This window comes from Canis lupus, chromosome 34, assembly GCF_011100685.1.
Source record: "Canis lupus familiaris isolate Mischka breed German Shepherd chromosome 34, alternate assembly UU_Cfam_GSD_1.0, whole genome shotgun sequence".
Classification (NCBI taxonomy): domain Eukaryota; kingdom Metazoa; phylum Chordata; class Mammalia; order Carnivora; family Canidae; genus Canis; species Canis lupus.
The window spans coordinates 36,358,613-36,382,709 of NC_049255.1; the positions used below are offsets into that span (position 1 = coordinate 36,358,613).

General features: G+C 45.2%; 1 protein-coding gene across 2 annotated transcripts in view; it reads right to left on the reverse strand.

The window, feature by feature from the left end:
• PLD1 (phospholipase D1) overlaps positions 1-12,168 on the reverse strand; it is a 204,828-nt gene extending 192,660 nt beyond the window's left edge. Inside the window, exon 1 of one of the 2 annotated variants that reach the window (XM_038583904.1) lies at positions 12,146-12,168. The gene's annotated coding sequence lies outside the window, so the exon portion shown is untranslated. Of the gene's footprint in view, positions 1-11,664; positions 11,717-12,145 lie in introns of those variants that run through there. The other variant, XM_038583901.1, reaches the window with a different exon arrangement.
• Between the last annotated feature and the right edge of the window lie 11,929 nt (positions 12,169-24,097).

Sequence of the window (24,097 nt, forward strand, 5' to 3'; positions counted from 1 at the left end):
CATGGGATAAGCCATGCTGGGATGGGCCTCACACTCTCTGTAGGAGGACTGGGTCCTCAGTGGGCCTCAGAGCACTAGGGCCACGTGGGTAGCCCACTGTACATGAAGCCACTAACCAATACCTGGCTCAGACGCATCTCTGGCCCAACTGGCCAGGTCATCTGGTCTCCACATACAATGGCCCACAACTTTGATGTTAAAAAAGGAGAACTTGCCTATAACCAAAACCACTCTCTAAAGAATTCCTGTGTGTGTAGACTAGCACAGAAACAAGAACACCTAAAAGCACTGAATTTCAGAACAGAATTAACTAACAAAATACAAAAGAAAATCTAGACCACTAAAAGAAGGAAAGAGGATGAAATATTATTAGAATGCTTTGCCTTTATTTTAAACCAGGTCGATAGGCAGGTGAAGACACATTAGACTTTTAGATGCTTTAAAAAGAGGTGAGATATAAGTTTACATACAGTCTATTTAACTTTATTCTTTAGTAGAGAAAAGTACTGCATACGGCACATTTGTCTTAGAAAACAGAAAGCGAGAAAGACTGGCGCAGGGGCTTCTATAACAAATCAACCACTCTTTGAGCTGTAAGTACGCTGATTTACGTTTTCAATTTAAGAAAAATCTAAAGAAAAAAAGATAGGAAGACCAAAAAGTGTTCTTAAACCCCTATATGTTATTCCACTTCCTAAGGAGTTTTTAAATGACAGATGACTACAGGCGCACCTGGGTGGCTCAGGTGGTTAAGCATCTGACTCTTGGTTTCGGCTCAGGTCAAGATCTCAGGGACCTGAGATCGAGCCCTGGGTCGGGCTCTGTGCTCAGTTGGGAGTCTGCTGGAGATTCTCCCTCCCTCTCCCTCTGCCCCTTCCTCTGCTCATGCTCTCTAAATATGAATGAATGAATGAGTAAATGGATGAAATCTTTAAAAGACAGATGACTACAAATGTCCCTAGAGTTGATCTCAACATTAATTTAACATAGAGTGCAAACTCAGTATACAATAGGGGAAAAGATGCCTTTTGACTTTACTTCTCCAAAAAACAACTGAATACTTATATTTGAACTTTATTCTTGCAAAAAAATAAAAATTTAAGTGATAATTCATTCTTTACTGCTCCAAATAAATAAATGCATAAATAGGATACTTAAAGGGAAAAAAAGAGGGAAAGATTTTTTAAAAGTTTTCTAACATTTTTAAATAACACAATTTTGTCTGTTTGAATAAAATTCCTAAAAGGCCAAATGTAAAAGTAACACAGTACTGGATTATATAATCCAAAGTACAAGATAAATATCCATGAGTCCACATTGATATAAATAAGTCATTGAATAACTAAATAAATAAGGACGAAAAGACAAATTTCCCATGCAGAAACAATCTAAATAATTTATGTAGCTACCAGCCTCTCTAGGAGGTAGAGCATAACTCCTCATCTCAGTAGCGTGGCTGCACACAGTGACATTCTTCCAAAGGGTTCAGTACTGAAAAAGGGAAAAATAAGTAACTTGGCTTTGGAGAACCCTAATAAATACTACCTCAGCCACGCAATCAAAATTTCCATCAGCAATCCTATGTCATGTTGATGGTGTGGACCCTCGATACAATGTGATGAGAATGGTATTTTACCACCGGGTTTTTTTTTTTCCCTTCAAAACCCATAATCGCAGTCTAATCAGGAGGAAAACATCATAAAAGTCATGACCGAGGCACATTCTACAAAATGCCAGTACCCCCTTAAATAGTCAAGGTCACCAAAAACATGGAAAAGTCTGAGACACAATCACGGCAAGAGAAGTGCAAGCAGACAGGACCACTAACCGTAACGGGGTATCCTGGATGGGTATCGGAAGAGCAAAGGAACACTTGGGAAAAGCTGAGGGAACCTGAATAAAGTATGAATTTTAGTTAATAATAGTACGTGCATGTTGGTTCCTTAATTCTAACAAGCATACCGTCCCCATGTAAGGTGTTCACGACGTAGGAAACCATAGCTTACCCACGCACACTCTTTGCAACTTTTCTGCAAACGTAAAAAGCATCTTTTAAAAAAGGCAAATACACAAAAAATAAACAATAAACTAAAAAGGCAAGTATACAAAATTATGCTTTTTTAAATGAGATGGTGTTGGTGAACGTGGGGTGTAGAGAGAGAAGCTCCAGACGTCTGCTCTTTGCATCCCGACCCCAATCCCAGCCTGCCCCTGAAACATGGAGCAGTTTGAAAACCACGATCTTGAAAAACTGGAACGGGTTCCCACCACAAAATGCCAGCCCGTTCCAGGTGGTGGGGCAGGCCTCAGCTCACGCCCTGGCCCACAGCTCCAGGCGGCGGAGCCACATCGTCCGCGCAGGCAGCACAGGACTCGGCTCAGTCCTCTCCAGCACTGCAGACCCCGGGGGATGGCTGTCGCTGTCAACCCTCTTAGCCTTCTAGGCAACAGATCTGCAAAAATCAGCTCATGTGAGGTCGGACAGCCAAACCTCTCCAACATGCACTTCTGGCCTCCTGGTGTCCTACAGAGTGACGCACGGCCCCCAGTCCCCACCTCCCTGCCAAAACTGGCTCTAGTAGCACTCAAACAAGGGGACAGGGGTTTCCCAAAATTGATCAGGTTTACTTTATATCACCTTCATGTTTAATCGATTCATTCTGTCACAGATTATTCACCCATAGGGACACACAGTGCAGCTGAAATCAAATCCTTACAAGCTCTCTGAAAATTTAAGGTGACATTCACATAGAAAGCTACAGATGGGGACACCTGGGTGGCTCAGTGGTTGAGCATCTGCCTTCGGCCCAGGGTGTAATCCTGGGGTCCCAGGCTCGAGTCCCACATCAGGCTCCCTGCATGGAGCCTGCTTCTCCCTCTGCCTGTGTCTCTGCCTCTCTCATGAATAAATAAATAAAATCTTTAAAAAAAAATTTGTGGTCATCTAAACGCTCCACAGTCTTTAAAAAAGAAAGAAAGAAAGCTACAGATGTTGTTTCCCACTGGTCAACAGTGACCCTTGTTCCAAATGGCAGTAACATTCCATGGTGAATCACTGCCATGAGCATGGTAACCTCTGCAGGGTCAGGAAAGAACAATTAGGAGAGCAGTTGAACCATTTGGGAACCCAGGGGTCACACTAACATCATATTCTCCTATAGCAACTTGGAGAGGCCTCCATTTGACAAGTGATTAGTGAGCACCTACCACGTGCCAGGCAAGACCCCATCATCAAGAGCCTACGTTCTCATGTAGAAAACTTGGGATTCAAGAAAACAAGGCCAGAAGAAGAAATCAGATAGGAATAGGTGCAGGCATGAAAATAACCCATGATAACAGGCTGGGGAGGGGGGGCGCCTGGGTGGCTCAGTTGGTTGAGCATCTGCCTTTGGCTCAGGTCATGGTCCCAGGGTCCTGGGATCGAGTCCCATATTGGGGCTTCTCCCTCTCCCTCAGCCTCTCCTTTTGCTTGTGGGCTCTCCCCCTCCCCCTCCATTAATGAATAAAATCTTTAAAAAATAAAATAAAATAATGGGCTAGGAAGGATGAGTCTGTAGGCAAAGCAAGGCAGATGTAGTGGGGAAACAGATCTCACGGTCAGAGGAAGCTTTTCTAGGAGGGTAACATTCAAACAGTTTCTCATGGACTTAAATGTTAAAAAGACACAAGCCACGCAGGGACTTAGAACAAGGGTGTTCCGGGCAGAGGGAACCCCACCATGCAAAGGCCCTACAGTGGAACCCAACTTGGTGTGTTCCAGAAACGGAACCCTCCTGACAACCCCAAGAGAGGGGCAGTGGCAGTTCCGAAAGGTGAAAACTGAGGTTAACGTAGACACAAACCCAGCACCCCCGACTCCCCTGCTAGCCTTCAAGCGCTCCCCAGAGCTTTCTGCCTAGCTAGGCCTCTAGGCCCCACGCCTAGCTCCGGGAATCAGGCCCTGGTATGAGGAACAGGCTCCTGGGGCAAAGACTCAGGCAAACTGAATGCTGTTTCACTGAATGAGAATCCCAGGTAGCAGGTGTGGGACGGAACCTGGGAATCTGAATTTAAATAAGTTCCCAGGTGATTTTGTTTAGGCAGACCTGGGAATTAGTGTGATTGAGGGTAGGGAGAGGGCATGGGGGGGTGGCGAGTTGGAGTGTGGAGAGCATAGTCAGAAGAATCCTATCTCTGCAAAAGGATAGAATCAAGGATTAAATTGAACGCAGTTGCGATCGCAAATGTCTGGAACCAATCATAACCCCACCAGCTAACAGGAAAAGACAGATAAGAATATTGCATCAACCGGTGTGATTCTTTCCCTCCCGTCCCATTTGCAACTCGGAACCACCAAGACAGAAAAGAGCTGAGCAAATCTCTTTGGTCACAGTGACAAAGGAGGAGGGAGTGAAGAAGCTCTGACGTCGCATGGGGGTACAGCCGGGGACGTGCTGCTGGTAGGGGAGAAGCCCTCACTGCAGTGTGTGCCTATTTCCATGGTGTAAATACTTCCACTGCGGCCAGTTTCAAGCTCCCAGCATGAATTTTGGGAAAAGATGGGCACTAGTTATGGTATTTTAAGATTTTATTTATTTATTCATGAGAGACAGAGAGAGAGAGAGGCAGAGACCTAGGCAGAGGGAGAAGCAGGCTCCTCACCAGGAGCCCAATGCGGGACTCGATCCCAGGACCCCGGGATCACGCCCTGAGCCAAAGGCAGATGCTCAACCACTGAGCCCCCCCAGGTGCCCCTAGTTATGGTGTTTTTGCCATATAGGAACAACAGACATAAATAACTTCCAGAACATAAATAACAGTAAATATACTAAAATATAACCGGCGAGTGATGACTTGTGGCATCCATCACCTTCATTTTCAATATCATTTATTTAATGTAGTTTCAAAATCTAAACTGTATTTTGATTTTTCAATAGCAGTATCTTTAACAACTGGCTCACAAAATTCTGGGACATTGAAAAATCAGCTCTCAGTATGAGCCAGTTCTACCGGCAAAAGCTTTAAAATGAACAGTCCACTGGGGCACCGGGGTGGCACGGTCAGTTGGGGGCCTGACTCTCAGTTGAGGCTCAGGGTCGTGATCTCAGGGTCATGAGATCACTCTGGGTCACTCAGCCCAGAGTCAGCTTGGAGCACCCGCTTCCTTTCCCACTGGCCCCTCCCTGTTCCTTAAATACTTATATCCTTTTAGAAAACAAAAAGAACCATCCACTGCCTTTCCTTTCCCTTCCTCTTTTTGGGTCTTGGTCTTCTCTTTCCTGCAATAAGGATATGGCAGTGCCTGGAGATCTGCTCCGAGGAACCCTGGGGACCCAGAGCTGAGGGGCAGCTGGTGCCAGGTGGTGGTCAGGGAGGGCAGACTGGAGGAAGCGGCTGGCTCGCTGTCCCCATGTAGGAATTGTCAAAAAGAACAGGTCTCCTTTTGGGTATTTTATATACTGGGATTTCACAGAAGAGCTCTTTCAGAAAAGCGGGTCTCAGGGGTGGGGTGGGGAGGAGTAACCATATTTTTTTTTTTAAAGCATGAAAATTTCTGGTCCAGGTTATTGATGAACAGTCTATACCTCCATCCATCATTTGTGCAGAGCTGTATCACCCACAGGCCCTATGAAGATAACAGTGCCAGCCATGCCCTTCACCCATAAAATGTGAAGCTAAAGAATGCGATGGGAAGGGTGTTCTTCTGACACAGCCTGAGCTAGTTCACTCTCACCTTGAGAGTTCTTAATTCTAAATACATTTTAAAGGGACCCCCCTACACGTACGCTCATTGGTAAAGAGCAATGAGTCGTGCTTCTCCTATTAAATGCATCAGGGTTCCTCTACCACATGCCATGCTACACTTACGGATTAAGAAAAATCAAATTTTCTAGCTAATCTCACAACATACACCCTAAAAGTATAATGATCAAAGGCACACAGTTCATTCTCTCTAGTTGCACCCGGCTGTGCAGCCAGCAGTCTTCCCACTGCTTCGCAACACTGGGGTGGGGTGGGGGGCATGAAATCTCCCCCTCATTCAAGATTTTGCCTCCCGGGCAATTTAGCAGATTAGCTCCAGGATGGTCAAAATGATTATTAAAATAGTGAAGCATTTCCCCCTAGGTTGGCAAATACTGCCCCCTCCCCCCAAAAAAACACAACACACCCTGGCCTCTCCAGATCTTCCCAGGATCCCTATCCCAACCTCCTCAATCAGGAGGTAAGGCTTAGCCCAATGATTTCTCCCCCATAGGCCACATCACGGGGCCGCTCTAGCAGCAATTCCAGTTTGCTCGGTTACTCATGGGTGTCACTCCTCTGCAACTCGGGATGGAGACAGGAGCGCGGGGCGTGACAGAAGGGCACCCAACGTTTCCTGCGCCGTTTCTGTGTTCCAAGCTCTACTCCAAACACTTTCTGGGCATCGCTTCCTGCGGTCCTCACAACGGTCCTGTGAGACAGGTGCTACTTTTATCCCTGTTTTACAGATGGAGAAACTAAGGCATAGAGAATCTTGAAGTTACTTGGTGCTAGAGTCCTCTGGATCTGAATCCAAGCTCTAAGGCCGAGGCCCGTGGTCATTTCTCCCGGTGAGGACTGTGAGGAGCCCAACCGGGCCTTACAGGCCTCACAGACCAGCTTTGTTTTGTTGCTGCCCCATCACCCAGCTTGGTTGTTGGGATTGAGGCCAGGTAAGGGTTGGGGTTAGAGTCTTGGCTCCACATTTCTAGTTTTGAAGTATTTACCATCTACATATCCCAGTAGGTGGGTTTTTCCTTCGGGTGACAGGATTCAGGCTGGAGTTCCCCCGCTCCTGTTCTGTTTTGTGGTGGTGGTGGTGGTTCTTTTTGACATCACAATCATGTTAGTATCACAAATAGACTTCATCTCCAAATCCTGTACCCTTACCTGAGCTCATACATTTTTATTCCAAAGTGGGAACAATGGTGAGAGTTTTTTTTTTAAAAACTATGTCAAATCTCATCTCCAATTTGTTAGTTATTTGTCCTACTCTTAGCCCTTTTTTGTCAAATGTTCCACTTTGAGCTCTGCATATTCATACCACCTCACTCCCATACATCTGGAACCGTTCTCTTGCCCCCAACCATGGAACCCCCCCCTCCCAATCTATTGCTACCTCTCCAATCTCATTTCAAAGGACTCTTTCATCAAACCTTGGGTAGAGAACATTGCAGAGAAAAGGCCAAAAACATGAGTACAGATGATAAATCCCACAAGACTGTTCACTCCACATCTACAAATGTATTTATAAGAGTAGTTCAATGGCACAGTAGAACAAATAACTAAAACATCAGCCCTAAAAACCTTCTTTTCTGGAAACAGCTATTTTGAATAAAATGAACCACATCATCTTCCTTCATCCCTTCAGGCAGCTCACAGCTACTGTTCACCATAATGGACAATGGAGACACAAAAATGGCAAAAACACAGCCTACGGCCCCAACGACCTTTCCCTCCCACCAGGAAGATGATAAAGGAAACATCTGCAAACCTAGCGATTTCCAATGTCATGCTCTATATAAGACCCAGGCATATGAAAGTGGTATAAACAAAAATAGAATCGATTGGTATGAGGATCCCAAGCAAGGCCTCAAGACCCCCCTGGTATCTCGCTGTCCCCATCCTTTGTTGATCAGCAATGGTTCTAAGCAACATTAAAGTCACTTCATGATAAACCGAAGGAAGGAGAATTTGCAACTCCCTTTGGCATCCCGGGGCCCTAAGAGGTAACACACTGAAACACAGCCTTGTGTAAAGAACTGGAAGCTTCGAGCACTGTCTTCTCCCTCTGTGTGCCCTCTTCCACTTCCTCCTCTCTCTGCATTTGTTTCTCCCTCCCTGCCCAACACTTTTCCTTTCCCAGGTGGATTCCTTACAGTCCCGCATCCAAGTGTACCATCTGTAAAAGCCGACTTTGAGAAAAATCAGTGTTGATCAGTGAACTTTGATTTTCCTGATCTTCATATAAAGTCTGTCAGTTTATGCCCTAGATGTGTGTCTTTTTCTCTCTCTCAACAAAAGGCCCGAGCAAACCAAGTTATTTTTATTTCCATGTTGCTCTTGGCTGATTTTCTTTTGTGCGTCAGAAGCTTTCGAAAAGGTTCCCAACTCGAGGTCCAAAAGGCTCAAGAAACGATTGAGCACAGAATAAACTATTCCCTTCATGCAGAGGGGAGCGCGGGGCCACCAGCATCACCAACAACTGGGAAAGGAATCTGGGGCCCTAAGCAGCAAGCCTTCCCATGGCCCCCAGTTGGCCACAGCTTCTGCTCTGGGCACCCCTGACATCACCCAGGACTTAATTTAGCAGATTAGCTCCAGGATGGTCAAAATGATTATTAAAATAGTGAAGCATTTCCCCCTAGGTTGGCAAATACTGCCCCCTCCCCCCAAAAAAAACACAACACACCCTGGCCTCTCCAGATCTTCCCAGGATCCCTATCCCAACCTCCTCAATCAGGAGGTAAGGCTTAGCCCAATAGGTTTCCAGGACTCTGCCCAAGGCTCCCAGCTCTGGACATAACCAAACTCCACCTTTATTTCCTCTTCTGGAAAATAAGGGAGTTAAAAAAAGAAAGAAAGGAAAGAAAGAAAGGAAAAGGGAGTTGAACTGATTTTCTGATTGTAGTTATGTCAAATAATTTCTCCTGAAGGACAAAGACAAGCTAGGAATATCACCTGAAAAAAGTTTTATTTGTTAGAGGAGGATGGAATCTCAGATTATATTGTAGTGGTGAGACGGCCGTGCCCAGATTCTGGGTACAGGCTGCCGGAGATGGGGCCCCAGCTGTACCATATGCTACCTGTATGGTCTCTCTGTGCTTCAATCACCTCACCTACAAAACGGAGATGATAGTATTACCTCCTTCACAGGGATATTTTGAGGGTTAAATGCGTCCATGCTTGCAAAATGCATAGAATAGTGCCCGGCACATAGTAAGCGCTATATAAATGTGGGCTAAATCAACCAACCATTTATTCTGTCCCTGCAATGTCTGTTTAATAAATTCAAGAATTAAGAAAATTTCACAACAGAAAGAGAAAAACACTGTGACACTATGAAACACTTACATAACACACGCTATTGTTGAATGGCCCAGCACTAAACATCTGGGATCCAGATTTTACACTGCACTGTGGATTAGGGAGCCCAACACACTGGAATGCGTTCCCACTGCAGCAAAAGATAGGATTTGTACAATTCCTTTTCTAATCAGAAAAGTCACAGGCTTATGGGAAATTTAGGTTACAAGTTTCTCATTTTCACTCTGCAACAATAATTTATCCACACCCCAGCTGGAGAATACATTTTATTGTGTGGTGCTAACACTTAGGGGATTGTAACCATAAAACCAGGCCTGGCACAGGGACAGCTGTGTCCCGAACACAATGACTCAGACCAACTGGGAGTTTAAAGAGCCATATCTCATGTGCTGAGTCCTCCAGCACCAATGTTTAGTGAACACCTGGAGGGCAGAAGAAATTGCCACACCCAGCAGCCAGCTTGGCCAAAACCGCTTCCAGTTACTAAAAGGGTGCCACGACCTGAGCTCAAGCATCCTCCAGATACAAGCCCCCGCAGGGCTCAGGGAGACAGAAGTACTTAAGTTCTGTGCAAGATATTAGGGACGGAAACTACCAGTAACAGTAACTGCCTCCTGGATTCCTCCCCTCTTGATAGGTAAACTTCAAAATACCCCTTATATACAGATTTCAGCAGCTCACCAGCTTATCCTTTAATAGGAACTCAGCAGATCTCTCCTGAGGGAGCTAAGATGTACTAAACACCAACTGGCTGTGGCTTCTCACCTTTCCTCCTTAAAAGCGCATTTCCGTAAAGCTGTGGGAAGGAGCTATTCTACGCATTGTAGTTTTCATGAGAAACCTAAAACCTGCAGCACAGTCACCGGCATCAGGGCATCACCATGTTTTGAAAACCCTACAAGGCAGATGACATGTCTTCTGCGGATGGACAGTGGTGATGAGAACCTAACAATGAAAAAGCGCTTCGGGGGACTGAGCTGTAGGCTTACAGGCGGTCAAGATGGCAAATTTTGTTACCTTTTTGCCACAATAAAAATTAAAGAGCTTAACCTCTGTAAGACTTGAAGGTAAATGAATTTCGTGATATATTTTGATTAAGAAACGCACACTGGGGAACCAGACAACTTCCAGGAAGCAGAGTCTCCCCCCACCTAGTTTGAAGTGAGTCAACAAACCTCCATGGGCCCTACACAGCCCTTGTCACTGCGGTGAACAGGGACACACGCGGTAAGGGCGCGTCCTCCTCCAGGCCTGGACTACTGTGCACTTTACAGGACTGCGAGCGGCAGTGGCTCCTGGAGGGCCGGATCGGAGCTCACACGTTTAGCGGAAAGGTCCCCAAACAACATTTAAAGGCTACACACAAATTGTGTGTGTAGCTCACAAAACGTCTAATATGGAAAGAGGCCTTTATCCCAACAGGCGGGGTGTGAACCTGGGGTGTGAGCGGCTCCAGCCGCGGAGGCCCTTCACCCCTAGGCTGTCCCTTCCGGCCTAACTGCCTCTCGCTGCATCGCGCTCGCGGGGTACCTGGTCCCCGGGGCCCTCGGGAGGTCGCGGCGGGGGCAGGGGGGCCGGGAGGGCCCGGACCAGGGCACCGGCTCGCTCGGGCGGCCCGGACCGCGCAGGGCGGCGGCAAAGGGCCCCGGATCGGGCGGCACCGCGCGGCGGGGACACGCACACCCGCCCTCTCCCTGCGCCCGGCCCACACCCCGCGTCCCCGCCCTCCCCCTCCCCCTCCCCGGCCGGTGGCACCGGGCGCCCCGACCCGCACCGGCCCGGGGCAGCAGCCTCGCCCCCGCCACCCTCCTCCGGAGACCCCGAGACCCGCAGCAGCCTCGCCCCCCCCCGGAGTCCCTGCAGCTCCCCGCCCCCCCAGGAGCCCCCAGCACCCCCCCAGTCCCCCAAGCGCCCCGCCCCCTAGGAGCCCCCAGCACCCCCCCGGAGTCCCCCCAGCGCCCCGCCCCCCAGGAGCCCCCAGCACCCCCCCCAGTCCCCCCAGCGCCCCGCCCCCCAGGAGCCCCCAGCACCCCCCGAGTCCCCCAAGCGCCCCGCCCCCTAGGAGCCCCCAGCACCCCCCGAGTCCCCCAAGCGCCCCGCCCCCTAGGAGCCCCCAGCACCCCCCCAGTCCCCCCAGCGCCCCGCCCCCCAGGAGCCCCCAGCACCTCCCCCGAAGTCCCCCCAGCGCCCCGCCCCCTAGGAGCCCCCCAGCGCCCCGCCCCCAGCCCGCCCCCCCGGAGTCCCCCCAGCGCCCCGCCCCCCAGGAGCCCCCAGCACCTCCCCCGGAGTCCCCCCAGCGCCCCGCCCCCTAGGAGCCCCCAGCACCCCCCCGAGCCCGCCCCCCCGGAGCCCCCCAGCGCCCCGCGCCCCGGAGCCCCCCGCCCCCCAGCTCCCCTCCCCCAGCCCCCGCAGCGGCCGCCGGGGAGAAGCGCGCTCCAAGCGCGGCGGCGGCGCCAGGACGGGCCCGAGGGCGCGCACCGGGGCCGCGGGGAGGCTGGTCCCTCGGGGCCGCGGCGGCCGAGGCCGAGGGGGGCGGGAGCGGCCGGCTGCCCGGGGCGGGACGGAGGGACGGCGGGACGGAGGGACGGAGCGCGGGCGGCGGGAAGCAGGTCCTACCTGCGGGGCAGGCGGGCGGGGCACCTGCGCGCTGCGGCGGCTCCGGGCCGGGCCCCTGGCACCGCTGGCCGAGGGGGGCGGGGGGGGCAGGAGGGGGCGGGGGGGGCCGCGCTGCGCTCCCGCCGGAACTCGCGGCCGCCTTGGCCGGACAGGGGTGGGGCGAGGCGGTGCCGGCCGGGGCGCAGGGCGCAGGGCGGGGGGGGGGCCCTGGGGCAGCGGCCCGGCCTCGCTCCTCCCTCTCCCGGTCCCTCGGGGCCGGCCCGGGTGTCGCCCAGCCGCGCGGACGCAGGCTCCTCGGCGGGCCCTACGCTGACTGCTCGCGGGGACCCCAAGCCCCCGGCCCCGGCGCAGCCACGTTGCAGGAGGGACCCGCGGGCCGACAGGTGTCCTAACTTGGGGCGACGCGGCCAAGAGGTGGAGCCGCCGCCCCACGTCCCCTGCGAGCCTCCGTCCCACCTGCTCGCCGGGTGCTACTGTTCACCTGGGGCGAGGCCACGGGGCCGGGGCGAGGGGCGAGCAGCCTGCAGCCTGCAGCCCACCCGGAGACGACGCCCTGCGAGCTCTTGAACACTCGAGATCTTAGCAGGGAAGGAGGAGTCGGGAGTAAAGCACGGAAACTTGGCATCGGGCCCCTGCAGCGCTTCAGTGCAGCAAGCTCCGTGCCCTTGGGGCCGCCCACAACGGTCTAGGAGAAAGGGAACCTGTTGCCTCGGGCCGACGGGAGGCCTCGGGGTCCGGCTCGCTGCCCCCTCCCCGGGGCCGAGGCCCAGGCCCAGGCCGCCGCCCCTCCGCCTGCGCCCACGTGCCCGCGACGATGCCCCTTGGAAGCCCCCAGTGGACACTGCCCGGCGGAGGCGGGCTGAGTTGCATAATGTCTTACTGCAAACGTGGAACTACATGAAACGAAAAATAGAATATTCCAGCCCAGGGGAGGGGGAGGGGGAGGGGAGGGGGAGTGAAATCGCAGTCTGGAACTCTTTTTTTTTTTTCCCCTGTAACCTATAGTTGCTCATCCCTCCCAAGACTACATTTTTTTCTCTTGAGCGCATCTTTTCCTAATGATAGGAGAGTCACACAGCCGTCCCTGCTTCCTTGTTGACAGAAATGATTGATGTCTTTAAAAAAAAAAAAAAATCCTCGGATACTGACAGGTTTTTACAATTAAGCACATGGCCCTCCGCGCGCAGTATTGCCTAAGAAGAGTTTGGCAAGGGTAAGACCAGCATGTTGCTAAAAGGCTGAAGAGCCTTTCCTCCTCTTCTTTCTCAAGTTTTATTAGTCACAGATGATTTGGTAAGTGTTCCGCACACAATCAACTGCGCTCTTCCAAGCTTGTCTTTAGAAACTGTGATGCTCCTGATAGAGAAGCAGCAGCCTCCAGGATGGCATCCCAAATGCCTAAGTGTCATCATTAAAACATTTGGCACTAACCTGAGACAACAGGTCTTTCTAGTAACTATAATTAAAAATAAAATTATTTAAGTCCCCTCGCAGTAATTGAATTTCTGCTTCTTCTTGCTAGAGGAATCATAGTAACAGTCCGCTATGGAGTGCCGAAGACAAATTTTAGATACAGTATGATTCTGGATGTAATTATTTCTGTTTTCCTGAGGGGATTTGTTGGTTGTTGCTGGTGTTTTTCCCGAATCTTGCCTGTCTTCAGACATGTCAAGAAAAAACTGACGATGAAATCCTATCATATATCCATCTGGATACGCATATGACATTTTTATCAGGCAAATGATATTCTAAATCCTCTCTAATTTTCATCTTTTCTTCTCAGGGTAAAAGTAACATATGTCCATGTTTATGATTTCTACCTTTATATTTTACAAAAATACAAAGTTTGGGAGGAAACAGAAAACAATATTTTTGTATTAAAATTACTTATAACCCCCCAACCTACTCATCGTTAACAGTACGGTATATTCCTTTTTTTGTTTGCCTTATATGTAAACAAATGTTTATTACAAAATTGACAGCATGCTCTACAATTTAGAATCCTATCTCACTGATATTTATATTTTTTACCGTCACTAATTTTTAAATATAATTTTTAATGGTTGAGAAATATGCCAACCGTTTTTTAATCTGTTTGTCTACTGATGGCTTTGAGGATGTTTCCAGACCTTTGGGCAGTTTACAAACATGCCAGTATTTGTGCGCTGCTGTCCACATCATCTAGGTCATTTTAGGATGCCCAGCATCTATCATCTTTTATGATAGTTCCATCATTTTAGGATGCCCAGCATCTATCATCTTTTATGATAGTTCCATTTTCTTTTTGTCTTTTCTTTAGAGAGGGAGGGAGGTGGGGCAGAGAGAACCTGAAGCAGTCTCCACGCCCAGCTCATGACCCTGAGATCATGATCTGACCTAAAACGAAAAGTCAGATGCTTAACGGGCTTGCCCCAAAAGTTCCATTTTCTGTTAGAGAGCCCTTCCGCAAGTGTGTATATCTCAGCAAGAACGCAATTTGGGGCAGCAGTCTCCAAGGCAAAGTGCAGATCCTTCCTCTCTATTCCCACCCCAGCTCCTTTGACCTCAAAGGCCAGGTGGACGGAATCTCAAGGAATCAGGGAGCAGATGATATTTGGGGTGGGACCCACTGAGCAGAGGCAGAATCAGCCCCAGCAGCAGCTCTGCCCTGACCAGAGTGACCCAGTGAGAGACAGTTTCCTACTTCCTGATTTTTTTTTTTTTTTTTTTTGGTTTTGTTTTTAACTTTCTGCACTTCCTCAGTATTTGCTGTTCCCAGCCTTGCCTCCAGTCTGCGAGCCCCTGGGGCTCTCCCTCGGATAGCAAGAGTCTGCATCCCTGGTTTGCCTCCAGTAATCCTCACTGCCGTACCCTGCGTGATTTCTGTCTCTCCGTCCACCTGTCAGTCCCCTAATTAGCAACCATTCACTTCATTTATTCACTTATAAATGTTAAATTCCTAATGCTAATTAACCAGAGCACATAGCTACTCTGAAAACACAAAGTACGGAGGAAGATACTTTATCCTTGATCACCTGCTGACATAAATCAGTTCAACCATCATAACAGTGACGGAAAGATGAGAACAGTGTGGTTATCAAGACTTAACAATTTCTGAAAATGCATGACCATAGCTAGGACCAAAAATCTCAGGAGGGAATGAGGAACACAGTGCATATTGCCAAGGCATGTAAAAGCTCTGTGTCTCTCTATCTTCATTTTAACTTTCTGTGGACCATTCATATTTTATAATTTCTCCCAACAATGTTCAGCTTGTGGACTGCCTAGCACGTGACTCTTTAAAAAGGGGACCATATTTGACACCTCCAGCCCCAACTGAAACACCGGAGATGAATCTTCTCGGTTGCCCATAGTGAGTTCCTTCGAAGGGTTTCCTTATCCAACAGTTATTAAGTAAATGTAATAACTTGTTTACAATATCTCTATACTTTCAGTGTTGACTTGCTGTTTAAAACTGTGCTCATGGGGGCGCCTGGGTGGCTCAGCAGTTGAGCATCTGCCTTCAGCCCAGGGCGTGATCCTGGAGACCCGGGATCGAGTCCCACGTCGGGCTCCCTGCATGGAGCCTGCTTCTCCCTCTGCCTGTGTCTCTGCCTCTCTCTCTCTCTGTGCCTCTCATGAATGAATAAATAATAATTTAAAAAATCTTAAATAAAAAAATAAAATAAAACTGCTCATTTTCACAGATCTGTACAAACACATAAAGTAGCATGAATATTAAATGAGAAAACAAAAAATAACTTAAAACATGAATATGTGTTTAGAATATAACGAATGTCAGTCAACGGATGGCTACAATTGTGTTAAAGTAACTAGAAAAGCAGCTGTACTCAGTTTCCAAAAAGATCCATAAATTGCACAATGAAAGATGATACCAAGAAAGTAGTGGCTCTAGAAATCCATAATAAAGAAAAACAGACTTTTTCTTTCAAGTGATTTTATCCAAACAAACTCTTATATTTTTTACTTTTAGACTTAACATCAAATATGAGTATTTATCCATTCATGGATCCTGAAAACCCACTGTTTTACAGGTACTGTTACAGGAGCTGAGGATCCTGCACCAACAGAACAGAAGCCCGGGCAGTTCTGTAGCAAGACAGACCTGACATCTATAGGAGACCAGGGGTGCAATAAAGAACTATATAAACCACGGTAAATGAAAAAGCTTCCATGCTGGGATAGGGGGAGATTGGGAAGACTTCTCTGATAAGATAACATTCAGCAGAACAAAAGGAGCAAGCCTTGCAGATGCCTGAGGAAGGATCGTCTAGGCAAAGGGACTAGGAGGGACAAAGGCCATGAGGTGGGAAAGTGTTTGGTGTTTTCAAGGAAGGGTAAGGAGGCAAAGGTGAATCGAGTGGTGTGAGCAAGGAGAAAATACCGGAGACTGGAATCAGAGGGGCCACAGGGAGCAAGCTCCCGAAAGGAAGAAGTTTGAATTTAATGTTAATTGATGGACCAGAGAATGACATTCATCTGACTTTTGTTTTTTGTTTTTTTAAATTTTTATTTATTTATGATAGTCACACAGAGAGAGAGAGAGAGGCAGAGACACAGGCAGAGGGAGAAGCAGGCTCCATGCACCGGGAGCCCGACGTGGGATTCGATCCCGTGTCTCCAGGATCGCGCCCTGGGCCAAAGGCAGGCGCCAAACCGCTGCGCCACCCAGGGATCCCTGACTTTTGTTTCAGAAGGACCACGCTGACTTTATGGAGAACAGACTGCATGGGGGGGAGGGTAGAAGCTTGAAGAAGCGGCCTTCCAAGCAAGGGTAGCCGCGAGTGAGAGTCGTGCAGGTGTTGGAAGTGCTCAGGTTCTGTATCTTGGTACAGATAGGAGAGAAACCAGTATTCAGGAAAACCAAATATGATGAGCCTTATTTGGCAGGGGTATCAGTTATTATTCCCTGAAGATAAAGAGATCCTGGGGAGATGAATTAGTGAAGGCTTTGGTGGGGGGGGGGGGCAATTAGTTGCATTAATATTGTTTTTTTGTTTGTTTGTTTGTTTTTTAGCTAGGCGAACGTTCTCTTTGCGAAATCTGAGTTTGAGCTCTTGCAATGTTGCTCTGTAAAACTCCATTCCACTGCCTTGAGACCAGCTCCTATACCACGCAAATTCCTATTTCAAAATTACAGATTTCTTTCCCATCAAGTTTTTGAGCTTTCCACTAAATAAACATTCAACCCATTCAGCATTTTAGTTCCTACCTGCAGTGCTGGTTGAAATCAGAGATGACGCCTTCAGGTTCAACATCATCTAGCTTCAGACTCCCTTCTACTCCCTTATAATTAGCGTTCTTTGCATTTTTCAAGAAAAATATTTCAGCAAACATGTGTTTGGTTTTATGCTTTCCTAGATCGGTTTAGATTTAGAAAGTTACGTTTGTTATACTCGCAAATGTTTTTGCTTAGACTAGAAATGGAAGGACTTGTTATAAAAGGTTTCTTTAATGATAGTAAGAAAGGAGAAACTTCCCAGGGTGAAAGCCACTTGGAACCCTGCCCATGTGCCTTCTAATCTTTTAGGACCTCCAGAGAATTATGGAAGTGTTTTCTTGGCAAACATTTGCTAATAGCTAAGGGGTTTGGAAAACATTTTCATCTCCTTGCATCATTTTTCATTTTCTAGTAGAAATGTAATCCTATGGACTCTAAATCCTATGGATTCTAACACTAAATTGTTGCTGGTATAGGTTCTCACACTTGTACAATCTGTTGAATCAAATGCGTACTTTTGAACTCGTGCCCTCAGGTAGTTTGTAAGGCCAGTCAGGATACCCCCACGCTCACACCCCAGATAGAGCCAAAGTAGCTCTCAAAACACACTTAGCTCGCAGCTTCAGTAGAGCTCAGAGTGTTCCCAGAAGTCAGAACTTCCCTGTAAGGACAAAGTGGAATGAATGAATGAATGAATGAATGAACCAACCAACCAACCAACCAACCAACAAACCAGTGGTTTCTTTATTAGGACAATTTCTTTGGCTGACATGCTAATTTTGAATTTCAGAGTCTTTGCTTAAAAATGGAACTGCCCGGGGCAGCCTGGGTGGCTCAGCGGTTTAGCGCCTGCCTTCAGCCCAGCGTGATCCTGGAGTCCCAGGATCGAGTCCCATATCAGGCTCACTGCATGGAGCCTGCTTCTCCCTCTGCCTGTGTCTCTGCCTCTCTCTCTCTCTCATGAATAAATAAGTAAAAAATCTTTTTAAAAAATCTGTAAAAAATGAAACTGTCCTACCCTTTTAACAACCAAAAAAATCAGGAAACCAATTTCAGAATTATAGATCCTTAACCTAAAAACACAATGAGGGGTGCCTGGGTTGCTCAGTCGGTTAAACATCCGCTTCAGGCTCAGATCATGATCCCAGGTTCCTGAAATCTAGCCCACATTGGGCTCCCTGCTCAGCAGGGAATCTTCCTCTCCCTCTCCTTCTGCCTTTCCCCTGCTTGTGCACGTTCTCTCCCTCTCTCTCTCTGTTAAATAAATCTTTAAAAAAAAAAACAGTGAAAAAGACCCCTGCATAACATCAAAAATACTTTCCAATTCTTTACTTATCTCCTGTTTACTGCTGGGAATCTACATAGGCCCATAAGCTCCAAAACCCTGAGGACCAGAAAAAAACTAGGATATTCAGAATTTTATAAATTTTGGAAAATTCTATGGTGTATATTATATTGTACCTCCAGCAAGGCCTGGAATAGCACCCCATACTGGCACCCTTATATTTCTGCAGAAAAAGGTGTTACAAAGACTGTTAATAGCCTTAAATCAATGCAGGTCAGGTTTGGCTGTCAAGTGAGTTATGAGCAAAAACTTGGTTTTCAGAGTCTTTTGACTCTGAGGAGTCAAAATTTGAGGTTTAGAATCACAGATAAGGCATCAGGGGAATCTGAATTAAAGCAGAATTTAATAGACTCTATAGTCAAAGAATACTTTAAAAGCCTTTTCCTACTCTCACCAATTCATTCAGTATCTTAAGGAGCAATATTTTTTTTGTCAACTCATCAGAGGTTAGTTTTTATAGTTTTATAGTTTTAAAATTTGTATTTAGCAAGGAGATCCAAAACCCATTTGGTAGTCATTTGGGGGAAGATTTCAAAAATGAATTATTAATGTCTACCTCCAAGTGTTTAAAGTGTGCAAAAATGAGCATTTTTAGAGGTGACACGTTTTTCTCACGTCAATCGGGAAGGAAGCACTCGCAAAGGTCTGTTATTATGCTCACACCACAGTCCAATTTTTCCTTCAAAAGCAGAAACTCCCACTTATTATTAAAGCAATACTTTTATTTTGAAGGTACAGCGTATTTTTAAATTCTGCTGTAGGATAAGGATAGCTAGGCACTTGTTGTCATAGCAAACACAGAATGTGGAACACTAGTGTTTTTAAAAATAAGAGCATGTCATTTCTTTAAATTGGACAATCCTGAAAGGTGCTCAGCCATGATAAAATTGGACACCTTGTCCATGATACAAAATGCTTTCAACATCACTCATCATCTCTACCAAGAACAGTGAATAGTTTACAATAGTTTAAAGATCTGGCTTTTATAATATTATCTCTATCAGTGACATCTTGTAGCAATTTGTACACTTCTGGCTTCACTTCCTTTGCTGCAATAGCTTCTTGCCTCTGAATGAGGCAGTGAATAAACTTATTTTTGAAGCTATTTCTGTATCTTTATCCCAGAATCAATATTTTATTCCAGACAAAGCACTTCTTCCGTCAGTGGTGACATTGACACCACTTTCCCATAAAACATTGTTTTTGTTATGGAATTCATATACATTGGGAATATATTTTTCTCTGTCAGTATAGCTTCCCATCATTCAAGTAGCTCTCATCTCTATCAGAGCAACACACCCTTTTTATTGTGGCAACATCCCCTTTACTATCTCGAAAAGGAATTAATTCATAGTTTCAAAAATTGCATATGATGTATTGGCAGTAAAGGAAAAATAAGAGAAAGTAAACTATAGTCAAATAGACTATCTCTCAATATGGAAAATTCTCAGACAAACCACACTAGACAGCAAAAATAAAAGGATCAGGTGTTGTTATTACCTTTAGTGAATATGTTTTTAAGACAGATTTCTGTCAAATTATTGCCTACATAATTGCTCCTCAAATTTTGATGTGCATACAAGTTGCATACAAGTCACCTGTGGTTCCTGTGAAAATATGGATCCTGATTTCACAGGTGTAGGACAGAGCATTTCTAGTAAGTTCACAAATCATTACAGAGCTACCAGTACCCTGAAAGCTGGTCATCTTGAATAGCAAGACTCAACACAATTTCTTTATATTGACATTGGAATGTGACAGTTACAACTGTTTTTTTTAAGATTTTATCTATTTATTCATGAGAGAGAGAGAGAGAGAGAGAGAGAGGCAGAGACATAGGCAGAGGGAAAAGCAGGCTCCATGCAGGGAACCCGATGTGGGACTCGATCCCAGGACTCCAGGACCACGCCCTGGGCTGAAAGCAGGCGCTAAACCGCTGAGCCACCCAGGGATCCCCACAACTGTTGACTGATAAAGGTATTGCCATGAGTGACATAATTTTCCAAACAGCCTCAAATCAATTCAGGTTATATTTTGCTGCTAAGATGAATTACAGACAATCCATTCATGATTATTGAATGGACAAGAGTTGTTGGTAAATGGTTCCTAGCAAAGTTCCAAACAAGTATGATTTTTCCACAATGTGTACACTACTTACATTCTCCAGAAGTGCAGTTTATATGAAAACAATATTTTGAATTTATACATAAAACAGAGTTTAGGCTCTAGGCTTTTAGCAGGTTTTTCACTTGCACAAATGTCCAATAAGACTACTGAAAGTTGTGTGGGACAAGGGATAACTCTTCATTATACAAAACAATTCCACACTAGCAGTCTTCTGGCTTCCCTGATCTCTACCCATTACATGCCAGTAAGTGACCCCCAATCACTGTTGATCAAAAATGCACCCCCCTTTCCAAAATATTCCAGTGAGACAGGCAATATGACCTCTGCTGATTGATTGCCACTGCTTAAGTGAAACCCAAAAGTTACTTTTAGCTTTTAATTAAAGTGGGATCCAACAGAAACCTAGACATCACAGAAACATTTATTCTTTCCTCCAAATGTATAGCAAACCTCCCCACACTGTGTAATTCGTTCTAATACTTGTTTCTCAAATTCTTCCACAATTTGATTTATGTATCTTCCACAATTATTTGCTAATATTTGGTTGATGTATTGTTTTCTTCACATTATCTTAATTATTTTTCTTTCAGAAAAACTTGAGGGAGGATGCCTGCATCTATTAAAATATTTCACTGAAACAATTTTTTCCTTGGGGCCTTGGGTGGCTCAGTCGGTTAAGCATCTAACTCTTGGTTTCAGCTCAGGTCATGATCTCAGAGTTGTTAGATCCAGCCCCTCATCAGTCTCTGCCCTGGGCATGGAGCCTGCTTGGGATTCTCTCTCCCTCTCCCTCAGCCACTAACCCTGCTCCACTCACATTTTCTAGAGAGAGCATGTGCGCTCTCTCAAAAAACTTAAATAAATAAATAACAATTTTCTGATTGAAAAATAAATAAGAATTTAATCTTTTCTTCCTACTCTTCTGAAAAGTGTAAAGCAAATTACTTTGGGTTATACAGTTAAAAAGTTTGCTCTCGGAAATTCTGATTTTTAGGTAATAAGTTATAGAGTATATTCTTATATTAATCCTCTTCTCAAATTAATCACTATAGGATAATTTCTATAGGCTTCAGTCTTATGCAAATGGGTTGATTAATATATAATATATACAAACCAGGGAATCTTTTCTCATAACTTTGTTTACAAAGCCAGAACTTTAAGAAATCTGTTAGGCTAGCACGTAACAGAGATTGACATTTGCAATAAATGTTAGAATGCAATTTAGATTCAGTAATTAAAAATGAGGAATATATTAACTTCTTTTTTTCTTTGAGCTTTGTTTTTATATAATTAAGCTAGATGTACACCAATTATAGCATATGGATAGTAAGCAATGTAAAATTTTAATTTTACACAAATTACATATGTACCACCAAAATTTTGCATATAAATATTGAAGACAACAATAAATAAGTTAAAATCTGTTCAAGGAAATAAAGTGAAGCAACGAGTTATATACAAGGAACACCCATAAGGCTATCAGCTGATTTTTCAGCAGAAGGTCTGCAGGCTAGAAAAGATTGGCACAATACATTCAAAGTACTGGAAGGAGAAAAGCTTCCAAACAAGAATACTCTGCCTGCCAAGGTTATTATTCAGAATTGAAGGAGAGAGAAAGAGTTCCCCAGGCAAACAAAAGTTAGAGGAATTTATCACAACTAAGCCAGGCTTACTGGCTTAAGGAAAAAAGAAAAAACCATAAGTAGAAGGTAATTATGAAAGAAAAAATTTCATTGGTAGAAGCAAACATATAGTAAAGGTAGTAGTTCAATCACTTGTGAAGCTCCTATGAAGGTTAAAAGACAAAAGTGGTAAAATCAACTGTATCTATAAAATAAGTTAAGGAGGCCATGCTACTTTCCCTCTCCCACAATACCTCTCACTCTTCCTTTCCAACCAGGGCCCGGCAGAATGGCTCCCAAAATAAGGGTGGCAGGAAGAAGAAGGGCCATTCTACCATCAAGGAGGTAGTGACCAGAGAACATACCACTCACATTCACAAGTGCATCCATGGAGTGGGTTTCAAGAAGCGTGCCCCTAGAACACTCAAAGAGATCCGGAAATTTGCTCTGAATGAGATGGGAACTCCAGATGCTTGCATTGATACTAGGCTCACCAAAGCCATCTGGGCCAAAGGAATAAGAAATATTCCATACGGCATTTGTGTGGTTGTCCAGAAGTCGTAACAGGGATGAAGATTCATCAAACAAGTTCTATACATTGGTTACCTGTGTACCTGTCATCATTTTCAAAAATCTACAGGCAATTAATGTGGATGAGAATCACTGCTTGTCAGATAATGATATAAAACTGAAAAAAAATTAGTTAAGGAATACACAAAATAAAAGATTAAAACGACATCAAATTCATAAATTGTGGTGGGGGAAGTAAAAATGTAGTGCTTTTAGAATGTGTTTGAACTTAAGCGACTTAAAATAGACTACTATCTACAGGGTATTATATGTGAACCTCATAGTAACCACAAACTAAAAACCTAGAATAGATAAATAAAAAATAAGAAGAAAGAAATCAGAGAATATTATTAAAGAAAGTCATCAAATTATAAGAGAAGAAGAAATAGGGGAAAACTACAAAAATAACCAGAAACAATTAACAAATTGGTAATAGGTACATACTTATCAATAATTACTTTAAATGTAAATGGACTAAATGCTCCTATCAGATGCTCTATATCAGAGATATAGAGTGGCTAAATGCCAAAAAAAAAAAAACAAGACCCATCTATACACTGTCTGCAAGAGGCTCACTTCAGACTTTCGAAAGACATACGGGCTAAAAGTGGAAGAATGGGAAAAGATTTCATGCAATGGAAAAAACTAACAAAAAGCTGGGGTAGCACTAGTTTTATCAGGCAAAATAGACTGTAAAACTAACTAGCAAGAACAAAGAAGGGCAATGCATAATATAAAAAGGGATCACTCCAACAGGAGGCTTTAACAATTATAAATATCTATGCACCCAACATTAGGAGCGCCTAAATACATAAAGCAAATTTTAACCTACAAGGAGAAACTGACAGTAATACAAGGGTAGTAGGGGGACTTGAACACCACACTTACCACACTTAATATCAATGGGTAGATCATCCAGATGGAAAATGAATAAAGATACAGTGGCTTTGAACAATACATTAAACCAGATGAACTTATCAGTTATATACAGAACATTCCATCCAAAACCAGCAGAATATACATTCAAGTGCACATGGTTGTTCTTTAGCATAGATCATGTTAAGCTACAAGAGTCCCAATAAATTTAAGATTGAAATCATCTTTTCTGACAACAGCATGAAACTAGAAATCAATTAAAAGAAGAAAAACTGGAGAAAAACAAACACAGAGACTAAACAACATGCTGCTAAACAACCAGTGGGTCAATCAAGAAATCAAAGAGAACATTTTAAGAATATTTTGAGACAAAGGAAAATGAAAACAGAACATTCCAAAATCTTTGGTACACAACAAGAGCAGTTCTAGGAGGGAAGTTTAAGGTGATACTGGTCTCCCTCAAGAAACAAAAATCTCAAATAAATGATCTAGCCTTACACCTAAACTAATTAGAAAAAGAACAAAGCCCAAAGTTAATAAGGCACTGACTTTTTGTGTCTGGCTTACTTCACTTGGGTAATGTTCTAAAGTTTCATGTGGCATATTACAGAATTTCCTTCCTTTTTAAGACTGAATAGTATTCCTATATATATTCATATTTATGTCTTATAT